At 44.7% G+C, this 23,943-nt stretch overlaps 1 protein-coding gene across 4 annotated transcripts in view; it reads right to left on the reverse strand.

Annotated features, from left to right (window-relative positions):
• Nucleotides 1-23,943, reverse strand: part of LOC132207983 (dystrophin-related protein 2-like) — a 147,450-nt gene that overhangs the window by 15,204 nt on the left and 108,303 nt on the right. The window lies entirely within an intron of this gene.

Raw genomic sequence — 23,943 nt, forward strand, 5'->3', positions numbered from 1 at the left:
TAGGCCCGAAACGTCAGCTTTTGTGCTCCTGAGACGCTGCTGGGCCTGCTGTGTTCATCCAGCCTCATATTTTATTGTCTAGGCCAAGTAGCATCTTAGGAGCACAAAAGCTGAAGTTTTGGGCCGACACTGTTCATCAGAGATGGGGATGGGGAGAGGGTTCTGAAATAAATAGGGAGAGAGGGGGAGGCGGACCGAAGATGGATAGAGGAGAAGATAGGTGGAGAGGAGAGTGTAGGTGGGGAGGTGGAGAGGGGATAGGTCAGTCCAGGGAGGACAGACAGATCAAGGAGGCGGGATGAGGTTAGTAAGTGGTAAATGGAGGTGTGGCTTGAGGTGGGAGGAGGGGTTAGGTGAGAGGAAGAACAGGTTAGGTAGGCGGGGATGAGCTGGGCTGGTTTTGGGATGCAGTGGGGGGAGGGGATGAGCTGGGCTGGTTTTGGGGTGCAGTGGGGGAGGGGGAGATTTTAAAACTTATGCAGCCCACATTCATACCATTGGGCTGTAGGGTTCCCAAGCGGAATATGAGTGGCTGTTCCTGCAACCTTCGGGTGGCATCATTATGGCACTGCAGGACGCCCATGATGGACATGTCGTCTAAGGAATGGGAGGGGGAGTTAAAATGGTTCGCAACTGGGGGGTGTACGTGTTTATAGAACAGAGAACATTACAGCACAGTACAGGCCGTTCGGCCCTTGATGTTGTGCCGACCTGTCATACTGATCTGAAGCCCATCTAACCTACACTATTCCATGTATGTCCATATGCTTATCCAATGACGACTTAAATGTACCTAAAGTTGGTGAATCTACTACTATTGCAGGCAAAGCGTACCATTCCCTTACTACTCTCTGAGTAAAGAAACCACCACTGACATCTGTCCGGTATCTTTCACCCCTCAATTTAAAGCTATGCCCCCTCGTGCTTGCCGGATAAAGGATAAAGGCTCCAACTCTCTGATTATTTTATATGTTTCAATGAAGTCACCTCTCAAACTTTTTCTCTCTCACGAAATTGCGAACCGAGTGGAGGTGTTCTGCAAAGCGCTTCCCAAGCCTCCGCTTGGTTTCCCCAATGTAGAGGAAGCTACACCGGGTACAGTGGATACAGTATACTACATTGGCAGATGTGCAGGTGAGCATCTGCTTAATATGGAAAGTCATCTTGGGGCCTTGGATGGGGGTGAGGGAGGAGGTGTGGGAGCAAGTGTAGCACTTCCTGCGTTTGCACGGGAACGTGCTGGGTGTGGTGGGATTGGAGGGGAGTGTGCAGTGGACAAGGGAGTCACTCGGGAAGGCAGACAAGGGTGGGGATGGAAAAATGTCTTGGGTGCTGGGGTCGGATCGTAGATGGCGGAAGTGTTAGTTGGGCTGAAGGGAGGTGTAACTAATGGAGTACCACAGGGATCAGTGCTGGATCCATACTTATTGTCAAAATATTACTGACTTATATACTTGAAGCAAACATACTATTGCCAGGTTTGCAGATGACATAAAAATAAGTGGGAAGGCTATTCAGTTCCAAGAACGACCAGGAGGCTGAAATGTTCAAAAGCAGAAGCTTGATTATGAAACAAAAAAACTCAACAGGCCTGGCAGCATCAGTGAAGAGAAAACAAAGCCAATGCTTTGAGTCCAACAATCCAAAGTTAGAACATAGAACAGACAACAGTACAGCACAGAACAGGCCCTTCAGCCCACGATGTTGTGCCGGCCATTGATCCTCATGTATGCACCCTCAAATTTCTGTGACCATATGCATGTCCAGCAGTCTCTTACATGTCCCCAATGACCTTGCTTCCACAACTGCTGCTGGCAACGCATTCCATGCTCTCACAACTCTCTGTGTAAAGAACCCTCCTCTGACATCCCCTCTTTACTTTCCTCCAACCAACTTAAAACTATGACCCCTCGTGTTAGCCATTTCTGCCCTGGGAAATAGTCTCTGGCTATCAACTCTATCTATGCCTCTCATTATCTTGTATACCTCAATTAGGTCCCCTTTCCTCCTCCTCCTTTTCTCCAATGAACAAAGTCCGAACTCAGTCAAACTCTCTTCGTCAGATAAGCCCTCCAGTCCAAGCAGCATCCTGGTAAACCTCCCCTGAACCCACTCCAAAGCATCCATATCTTTCCTACAATAGGGTGACCAGAACTGGATGCAGTATTCCAAGTGCGGTCCAACCAAAGTTTTATAGAGCTGCAACAAGATCTCACAACTGTTAAACTCAATCCCCCTGCTAATCAAAGCCAAAACACCATATGCTTTCTTAACAACCCTGTCCACTTGGGTGGCCATTTTCAGGGATCTATGTATCTGCACACCAAGATCCCTCTGTTCCTCCACACTGCCAAGAATCCTATCCTTAATCCTGTACTCAGCTTTCAAATTTGACCTTCCAAAATGCATCACCTCGCATTTATCCAGGTTGAACTCCATCTGCCACCTCTCAGCCCATCTCTGCATCCTGTCAATGTCCCGCTGCAGCCTACAACAGCCCTCTATACTGTCAACAACGCCTCCGACCTTCGTGTCGTCTGCAAACTTGCTGACCCATCCTTCAATCCCCTCATCCAAGTCCTGTATCCAGACAGGTACGTTCCCCTGTATCCCATTCCTCCTGACCTTCTGAATGAGCCTACCATGGGGAACCTTATCAAATGCCTTGCTGAAGTCCATATACACCACATCCACAGCTCGACCCTCATCAACTTTTCTAGTCACATCCTCAAAGAACTCGATAAGGTTTGTGAGGCATGACCTGCCCCTCACAAAGCTGTGTTGACTGCATTTAATCAAGACATGCTCTTCCAGATGGTCTTAAATCCTATCCCTCAGAATCCTTTCTAACACCTTGCAGACGACAGACATGAGACTTACTGGTCTGTAATTGCCGGGGATTTCCCTATTTCCTTTCTTGAAGAGAGGAATTACATTTGCCTCTCTCTAGTCCTCAGGTACGACTCCAGTGGAGAGCGAGGATGCAAAGATCTTCGCAAGTGGCGAAGCAATTGCATTTCTCGTTTCCCAAAGCAGCCGGGGACAAATCTGGTCCAGGCCTGGCGGCTTGTCAATCTTAATGTTTGACAAAATTTTCAGCACATCAGCTTCCTCTATCTCTCTCCATTCCAGCAAGCACACCTGCTCTTCAAAGGTTTCATTCACTACAAAGTTCGTTTCTTTCGTAAAGACAGAAGCAAAAAACTCATTTAGGGCTTCCCCTACCTCCTCAGACTCCACACACACAAGTTCCCTATGCTATCCCTGATCGGCCCGACTCTTTCTTTGACCATTCTCTTATTCCTCACCTAAGTGTAAAATGCCTTTGTGTTCTCCCTAATCCGTTCTGCCAAGCCTTTCTCGTGCCCCCTCCTGGCTCTCCTCAGACCATTTTTGAGCTCTTTCCTCGCCTGCCTGTAATCCTCTAGAGCTGAGCTTGCCCCTAGCTTCCTCCACCTAATGTAAGCTACCTCCTTCCTTTTCACTAGAAGCTCCACCGCTCTCGTCATCCAAGGTTCCTTTATCTTACCCCTTCTTGCCTGTCTCAGAGGGAAATATTTATTCTTCACTCGCAACAACTGTTCCTTAAACCATCTCCACATGTCTATAGGGCCTTTACCATGCAACAACTGCTCCCAGTCCATGCTTCCTAACTCATGTCCAATCGCATCATAGTTTCCTCTTCCCCAATTAAATATCCTCCCATTTTGCCTAATCCTCTCCGTCTCCATAGCTCTGTAGAATGTGAGGCAGTTATGGTCACTATCACCAAAATGCTCTCCACCACAAGATCTGATACCTGCCCCGGCTCGTTTCCGAGCACCAAGTCTAGAATGGCCTCTCCCCTCATCGGCCTGTCAACGTACTGAGTTAGGAAACCCTCCTGAACACACCTTACAAAAACAGCTCCATTCAAATCTTCTGCTCGAAGGAAGTTCCAATCAATATTGGGAAAGTTAAAGTCACCCATGACAACAACATGACTACGTCCGCACTTGTCCAAAATCTGCCGACCTCTGCTTTCTTCAATCTCCCTGCTGCTATTGGGGGGCCTGTAGTAAACCCCTAACGAGGTGACTACTCCCTTGCTGTTCCCAATTTCCACCCATACTGACTCAGTAGGCAGATCTTCTTCGACAATGGAAGCTTCTGTAGCTGTGATACCATCTCTGATTAGTAGTGCTACACTCCCTCCTCTTTCTCCCCCCTCCCTATTCTTTTTAAATGTTCTAAACCCTGGAACATCCAGCAACCATTCCTGCCCCTGAGAAACCCATGTCTCTGTTATGGCCACAACAACATAGCACCAGGTACTGATTCATGCTCTAAGTTCATCACTTTTATTCCTGATACTCCTTGCATTAAAGCAAACACACTTGAACTGATCCCTTGGTTCCTTCCCAGGAAAATCCTTCCCACTAGCTGGTCTACCTCTTGCTACTGCCTCACCTGCATCAACTCTCCCCTCTGGTATACAGCTCAGGTTCCCAACCCCCTGCCATACTAGTTTAAACCGTCTCGAACTACTCGAGCAAACCTTCCACCCAGGACATTGGTCCCCTTCCAGTTCAGATGCAACCCGTCCGTCTTGTACACGTCCCACCTTCCCCAGAAGGCATCCCAATTGTCTACATAACTGAAGCCCTCCCTCCTACACCAGCTGCGCTGCCACGTGTTAAGCTGCGCCCGCTCCCTGTTCCTCGCCTCGCTATCTCGTGGCACCGGTAGTAAACGAGAGAACACTACTCTGTTCGTCCTGCTTTGCAGCTTCCATCTTAACTCCCTGAAATCACTTTTTATATCCTCAATCCTTTTTCTGGCTTTATCATTAGTGCCAATACGTAACACGATTTCTGGCTGTTCGCCCTCCCCTTTTAGAACCTTATACACCTGATCGGAGACGTCCCGGACCCTGGCACCAGGGAGGCAACATACCTTCCGGGAATCCCGATCCTGACCTTTAAACATGCGTTTCCTTAGCTGTGATGGAGTGATGACCCTCATTCCCCACAGGAGACCTCCTCCTTGTATAGATAGTTCTAGCTTCCACGTGACAAATGGTTTCAGTTCCGGTTGCTCCCTTTGCAGTACCACACCCACCACTCACGTAGTCGTGGGTCATTTTGACTGTCTCTCTTAATTTGTCCTACCGTTGCCAGAGTGTTCCCTACTTGCTCGAAGTAGAAAATGTCTACATAGGGACTGTTCGTTGTCAACTCATTTGGCAAAGGTAATCTAAAATCCTTCAGCAATCTCTCAGTTTCTGATTTACAGCATCCCACAGTGAACTTCAGTTTTTACTTTTGAAGGGGGCTTGTATAATCCCACGGCATCAATGATATGGCCTTAGTATTGTATGGAAATTATTTTTTAAAATCATAGTCATTTTTCCTCACTTCTTCAAATCTAACTTGTGAGGGTGCTCTTTTTTAGGTTCTCCCTGTGAGTAAAATATTGTCTTGGCAACACTAGACTCCTTTCAATCCACTTCAAATCTGATCCATGGCATGTTAGAATAATCCAAGCAAGGATGGATTTCAAATGGAAATCTCTTGTTATTGAATACTACTTTACGTGTTACAATAATCAAGTATTTCCGTGACTCAGGAACTCTATTAATCTGGAGATAGATTTGACTAAGTTCAATCTTACTGAAAAGCAGACCTCTAGCTGGTCCAACAAGTAGGTCATCGATTACAAGCAAAGCATACTGCTCAGCACATAGTGCTGGATTAGTAGCGAACTTGTAAGCAGCGCAGATGTATACTCCATCTATCAGTGGAATGATAGGTGTGGGCCAATCATTTTTGGATTCAAGGATTCCCATCTTGACCAGTGTCACTCAATTATGGTCATAGTGTCATAGAGACGTACAGCATGGAAACAGAACACTTTGGTCCAACTCATCTACGTGAACAGAATATCCTTATTTTTCTAATCCCATTTACCAGTATTTGGCCCATATCCTCTAAACCCTTCCTATTCATGTACCCATCCAAGTGCTTTTTAAATATTCTAATTGTACCTGCTTCCGCCAGTTCCTCCAGCAGCTCATTCCTTACACACACCATCCTCGGCTTGGAAAACGTTGCCCCTTACGTTCATTTTAAATCTTTCCCCCTCACCTTAAAGCTATGCCCTCTAGTTTTTGACTCCCCTACTCGAAGGAAAAGACCTTGGCTATTCATCCTCTCCATGCCCCTCATGATTTCATAAACCTCCAAGTTCACCCCTCAGCCTCCAAAACTGCAGGGAAAGTAGTCTATTCAGCCTCCCCATAGCTCAAATCCTCCACCCTGGCAACATCATTGGAAATCCTTTCTGAGCCCTGTCAAGTAGGTTTAATTCTGCCTCAAGCTTTAGTCTGATTGCACGAGGCACTGATCTTGCCTTGCAACATTTTGCTGGACTCTCACACTTGATTTTCAATTCGACAGATGTCTTCTCCATGTCTCCCAGATCCCGATGAAAATAATTGCACGCTTCTTTAGAATTTTGCAATGAATCAGTTTCAGAATCTGACAAGCAACTTAGTTCAACCCAACTGAGTTTGATTTTTTTTCCAGCCATGGTCCTCCCAGTGAAACTAGCAGATTATCCATGCTGTCATTGTTACATGTAGATTTTTTTCCAACTCTTCACTTTCAGTACTTTTGCTGTACACTGTTCATATTTCTTTCTCAAACACACCCATTCAATGGGCCCTTTATTGCCGCAGTTTCTGCATACGACTAATTTATACCAGCAATTTGCTGTTGATTGAAGTGCTCTTTCGCACCAATGGCAGTTGTGAGTCTGTGTTGGTGCTCATCTCTCAGCTGCCACTATTCCTACCATTTCTTCATAAGTTTTGAAACCCGGTTTCTCTAGCGGTACCAGGCTCCTCAGGCAACGAAGGACATTCCCACACCCTGCCATAATACCAGGAACAATGGATTCTCTGGGTGGAGGAATTTCAGGTCTCTTTACTATAAAATATTTAACAGCTGAACTGTGGCAAGATCAAACAGGGACAGCATGGATTTATGAAAGGGATAGAGGGAAATCATACTTGACAATCTTTTGGGATTCTTTGTGGATGTAACTCATTCAGTTGATGAGGGGGGAACCACTAGATGTGGCTTCTTTGGGCTTTCAGAAGGCTTTTAACAAAATCCCACACAAGAGATTAGTGCTTTAAATTAAAGCCCATGGGATTGTCGCAATATACTGAGATGGAAATAAAACTGGTCAGCAAGTATCAAAGGATAGGAATAAATGGTCTTTTTCCAAAGGCAGAGACAGGTGGTGTGTCGCAAGGATCTGTGCTCAGACTCCGGCTACCCACCTATTCAAACGAAGGAATCAAATGCACTATCTCCACATCTGCAGATGACACAAAGCTGGATGAGAGGGTGAGCTGTAAGGAGGATGCAGAGATGCTTCAGTGTCATTGGGACAAGCTGAATGACTGGGCAAATGTGAGACAGATACAGTATTACACGGATATATGTGAGATTATTCACTTTGGGAGCAAAAACGGAAAGGTAGATCATTACCTGAATGGATATAAATTAAGACATGGGTATGTAGAATAAGATCTGGGCAAACCTGTACTTAAGTCATTGAAGGTAAGCATGCAGGTGCAGCAAGCAGTAAAGATGGCAAATAGCAGAAGGGCCTTCATAGTGAGAGAATTTGCATTCAGGAGTGGGGATGTCTTGCTGCAATTACATACCAAGAATATTACGTGCAGTTTCGGCCTCTTTATCTGAGGAAGCACACTCTTGTTCTAGGGACAGTGCAGCAAAGGTTTAGCAGACTGATTCCTGGAAGGCAGACTGGCATATTAGGAGAGGTTGCGTCAGATAAGATTATACCACTGGCATTCAGAAGAATGAAGGGGCTTCTCATCGAAGCTTAAAATTCTTACAGGACTAAACAAGTCAAATGGAGGGCAGATGTTCTTGATGGCAGGGATGTACAGAACAAAGGAGTCACAGTCATTCTTCATACCCTTAAACTAAGATGAGGAGATATTTCTTCACCCAGAGACTGATGAGCCTACAGAATTCACTACCACAGAAATCAATCAATGCTAAAACATTGCACAGTTTCAAAAAGGAGTTTGGGTTTAGCACTTGGAACTAAGTGGATCACAGGATATAAGGTTAAAGGAGGAACAGGCTACTGTGTTGGATGATTGGATATATTCATAATGAATGATAAAGCAAGCCTGAAGGGCCAAATGGCCCATTTCTCATTCTACTTCTTATGTTTCCGTGGAAAGTGAATGGCCACAAACTTGGCGGATAGAATATAATGTGGAAAATGTCAGGTTGTGCACTTTGGCAAGAAGAATAAAAGAGCTATATGTTATTAAAATGGAAAAAAGATTGCAGAAAGCTGCAGTGCAGGAGGAATTTGAAGCTCCTTGTGCATGAATCATAAGAAGTTAGCAACCATGCTCAGCAACTAAGAAGGAGGTGTCCTGTTGGCCTTTAAAAGGAATGGAATAAAAGAAGAGGGAAGTATTGCTGAAACAATACAAAGTACGAGACAGACCACATATCAAACACAGCAAATAGTTTTGGCCCTTCATCAAAGGAAAGAAATCTCAACATTGGAGGCAGTCCAGAGAAGGTTAACTAAGTTGATTCTAGGTACAGAAGGATCTTCTTTCTAAGGAGGTCAAATAGGTTGGACTTGTACTCTTTCGAATTTAGAAGAGTAAAAGGTTACCTTATTAAAACGTACAGGATTCTTAGGGGGCTTGTTAGTGTCGATGCAGAAAGTTTGGTTCCTCTTGGAGGAGAATCTACGACCAAAAGGGCATCATCTCAGAATAAGGTGTGACATATTTAAGACAGGGATGAAAATGAATTTATTTCCTCTGATGGCTTGATTTTGTGGCATTGTTTACTCCAGAGGCCTGTTGAAGCTGGGTTACTAAGAATATTCAAAACAGAGATAGCCATGATCTGATCGAATGGTGAAGCAAATTCAATGGGCTAAAAAGCCTACTTCCATTCCTTCATTTTATGGCTTTATGACCCCTACATTCCTGGGTTTTTCAGTCCTCACACACTCTTTGGAACAATGTCTTTCGAGTATTTATTGTTTGCCACTATCCCTTTAGTTAAACTGCTTCACCTCATGCATCGTTTTGTTTTGCTTTTGACATTTCACATTTTATATGGGGTAACACAATGCAAGTTGATCAACAACAAAAAGAACAAGAGCAAAGTTGCTGGAAAAATCCCAGTAGGTCTGGCAGCATCCGTGAAGGGAAAAATAGAGTTAACGTTTCGGGTCTAGTGACCGAACTCAGAACAGTGAGCAAAGATCACCACTCTTTGCAATTATCATCTTTTGATTTCGTAGATATATCTGCCACTAACCTAACCCGTCGATCCAGGCTGAGGATTCATTACCACACAAGTTTGCTTTCCTGCACTGAATACTGGGTCCTTCTGTCTCGGAGTGAGAATCACACCAACATTTCTGACTCAGAAGGAGGGCCACTGCTGACTAAACCACACTGTATCCCAGATCCCCTCACGTTTTGCTGTATTGAACTCTATCTGCCGTGTCATTTCCCATTCTGGTGGCCTATTGCAGCTGATCAGAAACATCCTCATTGTTTGGGCTCCTGCAAGCTTGGCAATCGTGGTAAATTTTGGAACTTCACGCTCTATTACTCATGTTGAGGTGTGCAATAATAAGATGGTAACTATACCAGGGGATTTCAACTTCCTCAACATTGTTTGAGATAGTCATAATCAGTGAATCATACAATATATGAGGCCCTTCAACCCACTGAGTCTGCACTATCAAGGACATACTACGAAATACACTAGACCCACTGTCAACACACTAGGTCATAGCCTTGAACGTAATGACACGTCAAGTGCTTTTTAAAGATTCTGAGATTTCCCGTCTCAACTATAATCCCAGAGAGTGCATTTTAGACCCCTCTGGGTGAAAAAGGTTTTCCCCTCATCCCCTTTAAACCTACTGCCTTTCATTTTAAAATAATGTCCACCTTGTTATCGAGTGTAAAGAGGAGTTGGATTTCTAAATACGTGTTCAGCAGAGTTTATTGTGTCAACATATAGAAGGTCCATCAAGGGACAGTCCAGTCCCAGATCTAATTCTTGGGAACAAAGTTGCCAAGTTGTTTAAGGTGGTAGTGGGCAGAATTTAGTGATAACAACCACTGTTATGAAAAAGAAAATGGTAGTTTGCAAAAAAAATAATTTTGGATTGGAGGAAGGCAGATGCTATTAAAATAAAGCAGGATCTGACCAAAGTAGACCAGGTTCAGCTACGTCTGGCAAATTCTACAGTAGAAAGTGAAGGTGTGATTGAGAAGAAAATGGGGAAAGCACAGGCCCAACATGTTTCCTTTGGGATGAAATTTGGAAATAACAAGACAAAGAACCCTGGATGTGTAGGAATATTCAGAATTGGTTAAGAACAAAAAAAAGGCTTTCAGTAGGTGCAAAGGGAGCAAATGATGGAGGCCCCAGTGGAGTATAGAAAGCTCAGAGGGAACTTAAAGCAGTTCGGAGGAAACAGGCGCATGAAAAAACATGAAGATAAAATTTGACAGATCCCAAGATATTTCACAAGTACATTTAGGGGAAGAAGATAACCAGAGAAAGAATGGGGCCCATTAGGGTCCGGGGGCAAACTTTATACCGTACAGAAGGACACTGGTAGAATGTTTCACTTTAGTCTACATTCAAGAGGAGGAAGATGGAGGTAGAGAACTTGGGGACAGGGACTGAGGTACTTGAGCAGACTGACGGAGGGAGTGAGGCTTTGCCAGGCCTAAAAGTAAATAATTCTCTCGGTCTGAAGGGGTTGTATCGTATGCTGCAATGAGAGATGAGAGGAAATTACAGGGGCTCTGACCCAAACTTTCAATTCTTCTCTGGCTACAGGGGAATTGGTAGAGGACAACTAATGTGGTACCATTTTTCAAGGAGCGAGAGAGAGATATATCAGGAATTACAGACCAATGAATCTCACGTCAGTGGGAGGGAAACAACTGGGGAAATTCTGGAGGAGAGAATTCATCTCCACTTGGAAATGCAAGGTTTGATCAGCATGGCTTCATCAAAGTGAGGTCACACTTCACAATTCTGATACAATTTTGCAAGGTATGTAGGTGCCCAGATTTTCACAAGGGTTTTGATAAGCTATAACACATTAGGCTACTTAATAAGATAATAGTCCATGATGTTGCTGTCGTATATTATCATGAACAGAGGACTGGCTCACTCATAGAAGACAGAATTGGGACAAGGGAGGCATTTGCAGACTGGCAACCTGCAGCTAGCAGAGCGCCGCACAGATTAGTGCTGGGGACACAATTATTTATGAAATACATTAATGCCTTGAATGACGAAAGAGAATATACTGTAGCTGATGACACAAAACCATGTGGGAAGGCAATTAGTAAGGATTAATCAAAAAGTCTGCAGAGAGATATTGACAGGCTAAGCAAATGGGCAAAAACTTAGCAGATGGAATATAATGTAGGGAAATCTGAGCTAATGTATTTTGGCAGGAAGAATAGAAAAGCTGGCTATTATTTAATGGAGAATGACTGCAGAAAGCTACAGAACAGAGGGATTTAAATATTCTCGTCTACGAATCACAAAAAGCAAGTATCCAAGTTCATTGGGTAATGAGGAAGGCAAATGGAATGGAATATAAAAGTACAGAGGTTTTGTTAAAATTGTACGAGGCAATTGTCAGATCTCAGCTGTAACACCGGAACAGTTTTGGGACACATATCTAAGGATGTGGAGGAAGTTCAAATAAGTTCCAGGAGGTTAAGAAGATTGAGTCTGTTCTCGTTGTAATACAGAAGAATGAGACGCCACCTGATTGAAACTTACAAGATTCTTGACAGGTTAGATGCAGAGAGTTTGTTTTCCCTTGTGGGAGAATCTAGGACCAGAGGGCATAATCTCAGAATAAGGGGTCACACATTTAAGACAGAGATTGGGAGGAATTTCTTCCCTCTGAGGGTTGAAAATCTGTGGAATTCTTTGCCACAAAAGACTATTGAGGCTGGTCATGAAGTCAATTTAAGGTTGAGATAGACAGCGGATATTGGGAAAAGGCAGGAAAGTAGACTTGAGAATTAACTGTTCTGAGATAATAAAATGTGAGGCTGGACGAACACAGCAGGCCAAGCAGCATCTCAGGAGCACAAAAGCTGACGTTTCGGGCCTAGACCCTTCATCAGAGAGGGGGATGGGGACAGGGAACTGGAATAAATAGGGAGAGAGGGGGAGGAGGACCGAAGATGGAGAGTAAAGAAGATAGGTGGAGAGAGTGTAGGTGGGGAGGTAGGGAGGGGATAGGTCAGTCCAGGGAAGACGGACAGGTCAAGGAGGTGGGATGAGGTTAGTCGGTAGCGGGGGGTGCGGCTTGGGGTGGGAGGAAGGGATGGGTGAGAGGAAGAACAGGTTAGGGAGGCAGAGACAGGTTGGACTGGTTTTGGGATGCAGTGGGTGGGGGGGAAGAGCTGGGCTGCTTGTGTGGTGCAGTGGGGGGAGGGGACGAACTGGGCTGGTTGAGGGATGCAGTAGGGGAAGGGGAGATTTTGAAACTGGTGAAGTCCACATTGATACCATATGGCTGCAGGGTTCCCAGGCGGAATATGAGTTGCTGTTCCTGCAACCTTCGGGTGGCATCATTGTGGCAGTGCAGGAGGCCCATGATGGACATGTCATCAAGAGAATGGGAGGGGGAGTGGAAATGGTTTGCGACTGGGAGGTGCAGTTGTTTTTTGCGAACTGAGCGGAGGTGTTCTGCAAAGCGGTCCCCAAGCCTCCACTTGGTTTCCCCAATGTAGAAGAAGCCGCACTGGGTACAGTGGATGCAGTATACCACATTGGCAGATGTGCAGGTGAACCTCTGCTTGATGTGGAATGTCATCTTGGGGCCTGGGATGGGGGTGAGGGAGGAGGTGTGGGGACAAGTGTAGCATTTCCTGCGGTTGCAGGGGAAGGTGCCGGGTGTGGTGGGGGGTTGGAGGGCAGTGTGGAGCGAACAAGGGAGTCACGGAGAGAGTGGTCTCTCCGGAAAGCAGACAGGGGAGGGGATGGAAAAATGTCTTGGGTGGTGGGGTCGGATTGTAAATGGCGAAAGTGTCGGAGGATAATGCGTTGCATCCGGAGGTTGGTAGGGTGGTGTGTGAGAACCGCAGGAAATGCTACACTTGTCCCCACACCTCCTCCCTCACCCCCATCCCAGGCCCCAAGATGACATTCCACATCAAGCAGAGGTTCACCTGCACATCTGCCAATGTGGTATACTGCATCCACTGTACCCGGTGCGGCTTCCTCTACATTGGGGAAACCAAGCGGAGGCTTGGGGACCGCTTTGCAGAACACCTCCGCTCAGTTCGCAAAAAACAACTGCACCTCCCAGTCGCAAACCATTTCCACTCCCCCTCCCATTCTCTTGATGACATGTCCATCATGGGCCTCCTGCACTGCCACAATGATGCCACCCGAAGGTTGCAGGAACAGCAACTCATATTCCGCCTGGGAACCCTGCAGCCATATGGTATCAATGTGGACTTCACCAGTTTCAAAATCTCCCCTTCCCCTACTGCATCCCTCAACCAGCCCAGTTCGTCCCCTCCCCCCACTGCACCACACAAGCAGCCCAGCTCTTCCCCCCCACCCACTGCATCCCAAAACCAGTCCAACCTGTCTCTGCCTCCCTAACCGGTTCTTCCTCTCACCCATCCCTTCCTCCCACCCCAAGCCGCACCCCCCGCTACCTACTAACCTCATCCCACCTCCTTGACCTGTCCGTCTTCCCTGGACTGACCTATCCCCTCCCTACCTCCCCACCTACACTCTCTCCACCTATCTTCTTTACTCTCCATCTTCGGTCCTCCTCCCCCTCTCTCCCTATTTATTCCAGTTCCCTGTCCCCATCCCCCTCTCTGATGAAGGGTCTAGGCCCGAAACGTCAGCTTTTGTGCTCCTGAGATGCTGCTTGGCCTGCTGTGTTCGTCCAGCCTCACATTTTATTATCTTGGAATCTCCAGCATCTGCAGTTCCCATTATCTCTGATACAATTAACTGTTCTGCCATGGTCTCTTTGAATTGCAGGGCAGATTCAAAGGGCTGAATGGCCTATTTCTGCTTCTGTGCTCTATGCTTACATTGCAGCTGATGTAGTTTGTATGGATTTCAAAAACGCCTTTGACAAGGTCCCACATGTGAGACTGATAATAAAGGTAAACACATCTGGCACCACTGGCTGTTGCGATAAGGTAGTTCTAAAATGGCATAGTGGTACGAGACAGAGCACAGAGGTAGAAGGCTGTTTGTGCGACTGAAAGCTTGTGTCAAATGGCGTACTGCAATGTTCCATATTGGGTCCCTCACTGTTCGTGATATATATAGCATAATGAGATATAGATGGGTTGGTCAGATGAGCAGATCAGTGGCAGACAGAATTTAATCCTGAAACATATCAGGTGATGCACATCGGAAGAAGTCACAAGACAAGGAGGTACTCAATGAATGGCAAGACACTAGGATGCTTAGGGGACACAGACGGATCATGGGGTGCTTGTCCACAGAACCTTGAAGGTGGCAGGACAGGTTAACAGGATTATTAAGAATGCGTGCTGAGAACTTGCCTTTATCAGTCATGGCACAGATGGTTTCAACTGGAAGGTTACGTTGGAATTGTATAGAACTGTGGTTTCGCCAAAGTTGGAAAACTGTATGCAGTTCTCATCACCATGCTGTTGGAAGGATGTGATTGAATTGGAGGGGGTGCAGAGATTATTCACTAGGATATTGCCTGGGGCAGAGCACTTCAGCTATGAAGACTGGCTGGATAAGCTCAGGTTGTCGTCTTTAGAGCAGAGAAGGCTGAGGAGGGACGTGACTGAGGTGCAGAAGATTAGGAGGGGCAAGGTTAGCAAGCAGCTGTATCCTTAGTTGAAGGGTCAATAACAAGGAGACACAATTATGAGGTGAAGGGCAGGAGATGTAGAGGGGATTTGAGGAAAAATATTTTTACCCAGAGGGTGGTGGTAATCTGGAATGCACTACCCAGAAGGGTCATTGAGACAAGAGAGCTCACAACTTTTAACAAAGTGCTGGGATGAGCACATGAAATTAAAGGTTATTCTCCAAGTGCTGCAAAGTGGGATTAGTGCAGTTAGGTTTGCATAGACTTGATTGGCTGAAGGGCCTTCTGTATGCCATATTCCCAAATTCAAATCATGTATCTATCTCCAAAAATCAGTGTCCTAATACTTGGGAAACTGCTAATAGCGATCTTCTCATCTATTTATCATAACTTGCTGCTTCTGTCCTTCAGCCATCTTTTTTAACCAAATTTGATAGTGACCTATATATTCCATGAATCTCAATTTTATAAATCAGTCTTTTATGTGCACCTTCCCCTCATCCCTATCTAGGAAAGATTGCACTGCTTCATGAAGGCAGGCTAAAGTAATTCAGCATTACAGCCATACTCTGGTAGTATAATGACAGCATCAGTGACAGTACAATAAGTGCCTTATATCAATTGTTTCAAAACTGGGTTCTACAGTAGAGAGGTAATTGGAGATCTACAAACCAAATCATCTGTCATAACTTCAGATTAAATATATTGGAAAAAAGCAGACTAACTAACGCGAGCTTCAATGGTGATAAATTAAATGTAACTAATTGGAACAGTAATATTCCTCTTCCAACCTTGCTAAGCAATGCCTCCCTGCACTGATAGGCGGGAAAGCTGCAGTCAAGAAAAGATATTCACTATTTATCATCAAGTCGAAACAATTCTGGAATGCTTTTATTTGTCATGAATTTTTACTTATTGCAATTTGAAACTCGCAACTATATAGTGATGTGAAAAATATACAAAAGGATCCAGACCTTTTCTTGATTTATCAGGCTAACAATAGAAGAGCATTTGGATCAAGTGGATATACATTGTGAGTGCCCGTATCAAACACCAGTCCAGGGACTGACAGATATCACAGTTAGAAGCAAATACACACATCGGGGCAGCACAGTGGCTCAGCGGGTTAGCACTGCAGCCTCACAGCACCAAGTACCCGGGTTCGATTCCAGCCTCAGGTAACTGTGTGGAGTTTGCACATTCTCCCCGTGTCTGCGTGGGTTTCCTCCGGGTGCTCCGGTTTCCTCCCACAGTCCAAAGATGTGCTGACTCAGTGGATTGGCCATGCTAAATTGCCCATAGTGTTCAGGGGTGTGTGTGGGTTATAGGGGGATGGGCTGAAGTGCCTGTTTCCACACTGCAGGGAATCTAATCTCATCTCCATGATAACCGTCAGGAAGTAGCTTTTTAAAAAGATGATCAGAACACTTCTTTACATGTAGCCCTTTGTATTATGAATGTGCAATTAATAATAGATAGGTTAGTGATTGCTATTAATATGTAGGCATTCAATCAAAAAGGTTCGAGAACGATTGCCTACCTTAAAGGTTAAACACTGGAAGGAGCTCACATTTAGAAGGTAGAAGGAACTATGCAAAATCCATCAGATACTTGGAGAATCACCAAGCGATACAAAATATACACTGCTCCTCAAATGGATTCAAAGAGGAAATTGGTTAATATGTTAAAGCATGTACAATCATAGCAACAAGGAGCAGGAATAGCAAGGACAGGATTTGCTGCCCATCCATAGTTCCTCCAAATTGTTTGACTATTTCAGAGTGCAGTTAAGTGTCAACCACGTTATTGTGGACCTGGAGTCATATGGAGGTGAGATCAAATAAGAATGGCAGAGCTCCTTTCTTAAAGAACATAAGTGAATGAGTCAAGTTTTTATAACGGTGAATAGTGTAACAGTGACGGTGTAACCATCACTGAGACCAGCTTTGTTTATGATTATATCAATTTGAGCATGTGTTGGATAACTGGCCCCCTCAAGCCTGCTTCACCATTCAATAAGGTCGTGGCTGACTTGACTGCAATGTCGGCTCCACATTCCTACCTACCCCCAAAATTATATTGAACTGAATTCAAATTCCATCAGCTGTTACAGTGGAATTTACGCCTATACTCTACAGCATTGTCCCAGGCCTCCAGATTACTAATCCTGTGACATTAATAGTGCTTCACTGACTACCCCAGCATGTCAATCCCCGTTCTGAGCATACTTCTTGGCTGAGGCGCCACATTTTCTGGAGTACAGAATTACAAAGTTCACCTCTCTGTGAGTGAAGAGGTTCCTCATCTATCGCTGTTGTTACATTTTATTCTGAGATTGATCTCAGGTTCTACAGCCTGATCTCTTAATTCAAATTACAATAACTTGGCTTTTCAAATGCCCTGTCACATTATCCTTGCCAAGAGATTCAATGTTCATGGTTTATGTACAGCAGAAGAAATGTCCATGTTGATTTTTCTTCATTTAAGTGCCGTCACCAATCTTATAGACACGACAAGTGCATTTTGTCATGGGAGAGGTTGAATGAGCAAAATCGGACCTTCATTTCTTCCCCACCCCAGCCTCAAAAAGTTTTGTCTTCATTTCAAATTTTTCACATCCAATGGATAATTCTGTACCTTTCTGGTCGCTTCAAGAAGTGCATCCGACCCAAATTATCCCGCGTGTCTAATCTTAAAAATGAGAATATCTTCTGATATCCTCACTGTCGAACAAATCCATTATATACTTAACATAGGATTCAGGTCAAGTTTGTTTTTTTCCCCACTGTTTGTTAAACTTCCTGGCCAATGCCCCACGATTTTTCAGGAAACTATTAGTCGCTCTCTCTGTATCAGAACATTCTTCAAAAAACTAATACTTTCTCCAAATCTTGATATAACAACTGGCCAGTTTTGGTGCGAGATGAGTTCCACAGCGCAAACTCATACTTGAACCTTTTAGCCATATAAATCATTTGACAAGCAGATTCTAGGGAGTCAATCTGCAGGATCAAGTGACATCTGAAATGCTGTACATTTACTGCAAACAGTCAAGTTCAGTTTTTCTGGCATCCACAAATCTTTGACAGCATGGCTGTGGGTGTGAATCACCTAGGTCTGGCCAAATCAGTAAAATCCCACTCCTTTTCTCATCTGAACACTGCCCCAGAGCAATATCATGTGAAAGCACTGCACTTTCCACATACATGGTGGCAATGCCTAGGTCTATCTCACCACCCCCTCATTCATTTCTTCCACTGTCTCTACATAACCGGACAGTTTCCATCTATTAAATCTCGTGCAGAACGAAGCCATTATCTTTGGTCCTTGAAAGGAGGTCTGCTTGCTAGCTACCAGTTTTCATTGTACCAGTTGTTATTTTGACCCAGAGTTTAAATTCTGGCCACATAGGCCTGATGTCACAAAGTCTACTTATTTTCACATCCACAACATTTGGCCCCAGGTAAGTCCGTTAGTTTTGAAACCCGACCGCATTGATTAACTCTGAACATGACCATTCTTATGAATATCAAGTTGGCCTCCCAAGTTCTCCTTTTCTTTAACATGGCATCATTTAAAAGTCCGTTGACTCTGTCTTAACACGCACCAAGTTCCATTCACCCATCTTTCTCTGCGCACTCTGATCTACAATGGCTCACAGTTAAGCAGTGCCTTGGTTTTCACATTGCTGTCCTGGCTTTCAAATCCCTCCCTGACCTGGCAACACCCATGCACATCCCCTGATAATGTCCTACTCGTAGCCCCTCTAGGAACATGAGCTCCTTTAATTCCAGCCTCTCAACACAATTTGTGCTGTTCCATCATCGACAGCCTGACATTCAACTTCCTCGGGCCTAAACTTTAGAATTACCTTGCTGAACTTCTGCATCATTGTTTCCTCCTTCAAAACAGTCCTTAAAATCTACCTCTTTGGTGAGGTTTCAATCATCTACCTTCGGATCTCTTTCAGTACTCAGTATCAATTTTTACTCTATAAAGCTCCTATGACATGCCTTGGGATGTTTTATAAAGTCATGTCACAGAAGCTGTTGTGGCAATTGCTCAGAATATGGTTATATTCTGGGCTGAAATTCTCCATGACACTCATCATTAAAGTATTTTTCTGTTATAAAATGGGTAAATAGTACAGTGACTTCAGGCCAAGGGATGATGTGGTTAAACGCCAAAGTTGCACTCCGTGCTATATCATGAAGACAGTGTCTCCCTTTCATTTGAAGAAATCTTCTGTATTTTCTCAAATACTTTCTTCATTGTACTTTTGTTGTTGATGGTTTCCAATGAACATAAACCATTACTTGCCTTTTCAATTTCAACCTTCCTTACGTTCTCTTAATTTCTTTTGCTGTACCTGATTTGAAACAAACCATTCCTCTTTTAATTCACTGTCCTCCTCAGTCCTTCATGTGGTTGTTTCCCAATCATTAAGAAGACATCCTGTTGCTTTCCTCACTCACTCTAGTCTAAGATGCCTGTCTGCCCTTATCAGATTGCATTTTCAGCAACTTTATAGACAAACGTCCTTTGAGTGGAAGGTTGTAAGGTCATGCCGAACTGATGTCTCAACAACTGCAAAACCAAGCTAATTGTAATCAATGACTTCTGACAACAGGCAAGCAAGGAAGCTCACAACAAAACACAGCACGAGATTACAAATTCTGGAATGTGTGGATGTACTTACAACAGAGCGCTTTCTGGAGTCGGCGGATCTTCATTGCTGGCCGATATGCAGAAAAACGCACGGTGTTTAAATCACCTGCATTCAAAAAAATCTTTAGATACATTTTTCCTAACTGTTAGTACAAACGATTTCAATTGGAACACATGCTCAACTACTCTGCAATGAATACAGGGGGATAAATATCTGCCGAAGAATACAAGGCGCAGTAAAAGGAAATGATAACTACTAGGTTCAATTTATTTCCACATATTTTCAGGGATGGGAACATCACTGACAGGACCAGCATTTGTTACCCATTCCTCATGTAGGTGGTCAAAAGCGACATGAAATTCTTGTCATAACTGGCAAACAGCATCTGGTGGAACTCACGGAAGTCTCACTGTCAGCTTTATAGTAGGAGGGAAACGATTCAGATAATCACGCTTGGTGTAAAGCCTGCATTCTTGCCGCCTGGTTTTTCAGGGCCACAAAGGGTTTTGAGATCTGAAATTGTATATTTGACTCATGAGCACACATCAAACGCAAGTTGCCATGGATGCTATTCTGACAATTCTACGTTGCATGCAGCAAATACCTGATGAAATGATGTAGAGGAGGCAAGATATTGCCAATACTGGGATATCAGAGCTCAACGCTTAAAGTCCTTCAATGACACATTGCTGAAAGTATGATCACCAGGAACATGAATAACCCCTCTGCCAGAGTTATTTAAAGACACTGTCAGCTACTTGCAGATTAATTACTTACGGATTCATAGAGCATACAAACATAGAACAGTACAGCACAGGACAGGCCCTTCAGCACACAGTGTTGTGCTGAGCTTTTACCCTCAACCTAACGTCGAGTTAACCTCCACCCTTACCTTATACTATCATCCATATGCCTGTCTAATAGCTGCTTAAATGCTCCTAATGAAGCTGACTCCACTCCCCTCTCTGGCAATGCATTCCACGCTCCTGCCACTCTCTGAGTAAAGAACCTACTTCTCACATCTTCCCTATATCTACCTCCACTTACTTTTAAACTATGCCTCCTCATAAGAACTACCTTCACCCTCGGAAAAAGTCTCTGGCTATCCACTCTCTATCGATATTCATACCAGTCATTGCCAAAATGTATGTGTGTTGATATTTTTTAGACTTCTTTAAAGTTGCCAAGGTCCACATCTAAGTTCTGAAGGACTCTGTGAAAACTTCAAGGCTGCTGCACAAATCATTCACAGACATGGATGCAGCAATAGACATCTGCAAAAAACCATGTAGGTCAATGCTTCATATCCTGGCAAATGTCATCATGCTTTCAAGTTGCAAGTCTGCTTTGCCAGCCACTTTTGGCCATCAAAAAATTAAGGGGTAGCTACTGAGCTAAAGAGCCAAGCAACTAACAACTGGGCTTCTGACTCTTACACACAACATAGAACATAGAAAAGTATAGCACAGTGCAGGCCCTTCGGCCTACGATGTTGTGCCGTGGAATAATCCCAATCCAAAAATAACCGAACCTAACTTACATTCCCCTCAATTCACTGCGTCCATGTGCATGTCCAGCAGTTGCTTAAATGTCACTAATGGCTCTGCTTCCACCACTACCACTGGCAAAGTATTCCATGCACTCACAACTCTCTGGGTGAAGAACCTCCCTCTGACATCTCCTCTATACCTTCCTCCTAACACCTTAAAACTATGCCTCGTGGCAGTCAATCCTGCCCTGGGGAAAGGTCTCTGCCTATCAACTATATCCATGCCTCTCATTACCTTGTACACCTCGATCAGGTCACCTCTCTTCCTCCTTCTCTCCAGAGAGAAAAGTCCGAGCTCAGTCAACCTCCTCAACCTGGTAAACCTCCTTTGCACCCTCTCCAAAGCCTCCACATCTTTCCTATAATAGGGCAACCGGAACTGGAGACAATATTCCAGTGTGGTCTCACCAGGGTTTTGTACAGCTGCAGCATAACCTCGCGGCTCTTAAACTCGATCCCCCTGTTAATGAAAGCCAAAACACCATCTGATTTCTTAACACCCTTATCCACTTGTGTGGCAACTTTGAGGGAGCTCTGCACTTGAACACCAAGATCCCGCTATTCCTAAACACTGCAAAGAATCTGCCTTTCATCCTATATTCAGCATTTAAGTTCGACCTTCCAAAATGCATCACCTCGCATTTATCCAGGTTGAACTCCATCTGCCATTTCTCAGCCCACCTCTGCATACTGTCAATGTCTCGCTGAAGCCTGAAATAACCCGATACTATCAATGGCACCTCCAACCTTTGTGTCAGCAGCAAACATACTAACCCACCCCTCAACCTCCACATCCAAGTCATTTCTAAAAACTACAAACAGCAGAGGCCCAAGAACAGAACCCTGCGGGTCACCACTCAGCACTGACCTCCAAGCAGAATATTTACCATCTACAACCACTCTCTCCATCCTGTCAGCCAACCAATTCTGAATCCAGGCAGCCAAGTCACCCTGATTTCCATACCTCCTGACTTCATCAAAGTGCCTGCTGTGGGGAACCTTATCAAATGCTTTGCTGATGTCCATGTACACCACATCCACTGCTCGTCCCTCATCAACCTGTCTCATGACCTCCTCAAAGAACTCAGTCAGATTTGTAGGGTATGACTCGTCCCTCAGAAAGCCATGCTGACTCCCTTTAATCACGCTCTGTGCGTGTGCAACAGCACATCCACATGAAATTTGACAGGGCAGGTCCTCGTCTTCCTGAAACAAATTTTCTGCTGTCTGGATAACGCTGGGGAGGCTTCCAGCGCTTGGCAGGGGCAGCAATTGACATAGTTGCATGATTGGGACTACAGTAGGTGAAAATAAAGGCATCACCTACTCACTAACACTCAGTTGGGTTTCGACCAGGGCCACCCAGCTCCTGGCCTCATTGATGCCCTGGTTCAAACATGGACAAAAGAGGTGAGGGAGTGAGGGCGACAGTGATTGTTCTTGACATCAAGGCCACATTTGACCAAATGTGGCATCCAGGGAACCGAGCAAAACTGGTTTTAACGGGAATGGGGGGAAAGCTCCCTGCTCGTAGGAGTCAGAATGAGCGCAAAGAAGATGGATATGTTTGTCTGGAGTTAGAATCTTGGTGGCACACTGCACGGAAATAAGCCTTTCTGCCCAACACATTTTGCATCCAGAGATTATCTATTAATATATGAGATTCAATGGCAAGCCATTCAGAACTGAAATCAGGAAGCACTTTTATCTTAATACAAACAACAGTCAAGATCTCAAATACTCTCTCGTAAAAGAATGTGGGTGCTGGATCAATAAGAATGTGTGTGACTGAAATTATTTTTGATAGCTAAGGGTACGAAAGGATATAGAAGAAAGGGAGGTAAACAGACTGACGACAAAAAATGCCGGAGACCACAGTAGGTCAGGCATCAGCCATGGAGAGAAAGCAAACTAATGTTTTGAGTCGACATGACTTTTCAGCAGGCAAATAGAGTTGAAGTTGAGACTAGCCGTGGTTTAACTGAATGGTTTATGCACATAACAGCAAAACCTGTCTGCTTCTGCACCCATTCAGAATGGTTCCTTCCATTTGATGTACTGTTTTTCCAACCAAACTGAACCACTTCACAATTTTCTGTATTACATTTAATCTACTACATCAACTGGTGCCTCTCCTCACCTTGACCTCAAACTCGCAGCCTCACTACACTCCCAAACCTCTGGGTTGTGCCCTCTCCTGATTCTCAATCTCCAAGTAAGAGCCTCTTTTTCCTTCCCTCCGTGACCTCAAGGTCGCAGTCTCTGCCTCCTCACCTCCTGCTGCTGTTCAACAATAAATAGAACACAGAACATAACAGCACAGTACAGGCCCTTCGGCCCTCGATGTTGTGCCGACCTGCCATACCGATCTCAAGCCCATCTAACCAACACTATTCCATGTACGTCCAAATGCTTATCCAATGACAACTTCAATGTACCTAAAGCTGTCGAATCTACTACCGTTGCAGGCAAAGCGTTCCATTCCCTTCCTGCTCTCTGAGTAAAGAAACTACCTCTGACATCTGTCCTGTATTTTTCACCCCTCAATTTAAAGCTATGCCCCCTCGTGCTCACCGTCACTATCCCAGGAAAAGGCTTTCCCGATCCACCCTATCTACTCCTCTGATTATTTTAGATGTTTCAATTAAGTCACCTCTCAACCTTCTTCTCTCTAATGAAAACAGCCTCAAGTCCCTCAGCCTTTCCTCGTAAGACCTTCGCTCCATACCAGGCAACATCCTAGTAAATCTCCTCTGCACACTTTCCAAAGCTTCCACAT

The sequence above is a fragment of the Stegostoma tigrinum genome, unplaced genomic scaffold (assembly GCF_030684315.1).
Source record: "Stegostoma tigrinum isolate sSteTig4 unplaced genomic scaffold, sSteTig4.hap1 scaffold_237, whole genome shotgun sequence".
NCBI lineage: Eukaryota > Metazoa > Chordata > Chondrichthyes > Orectolobiformes > Stegostomatidae > Stegostoma > Stegostoma tigrinum.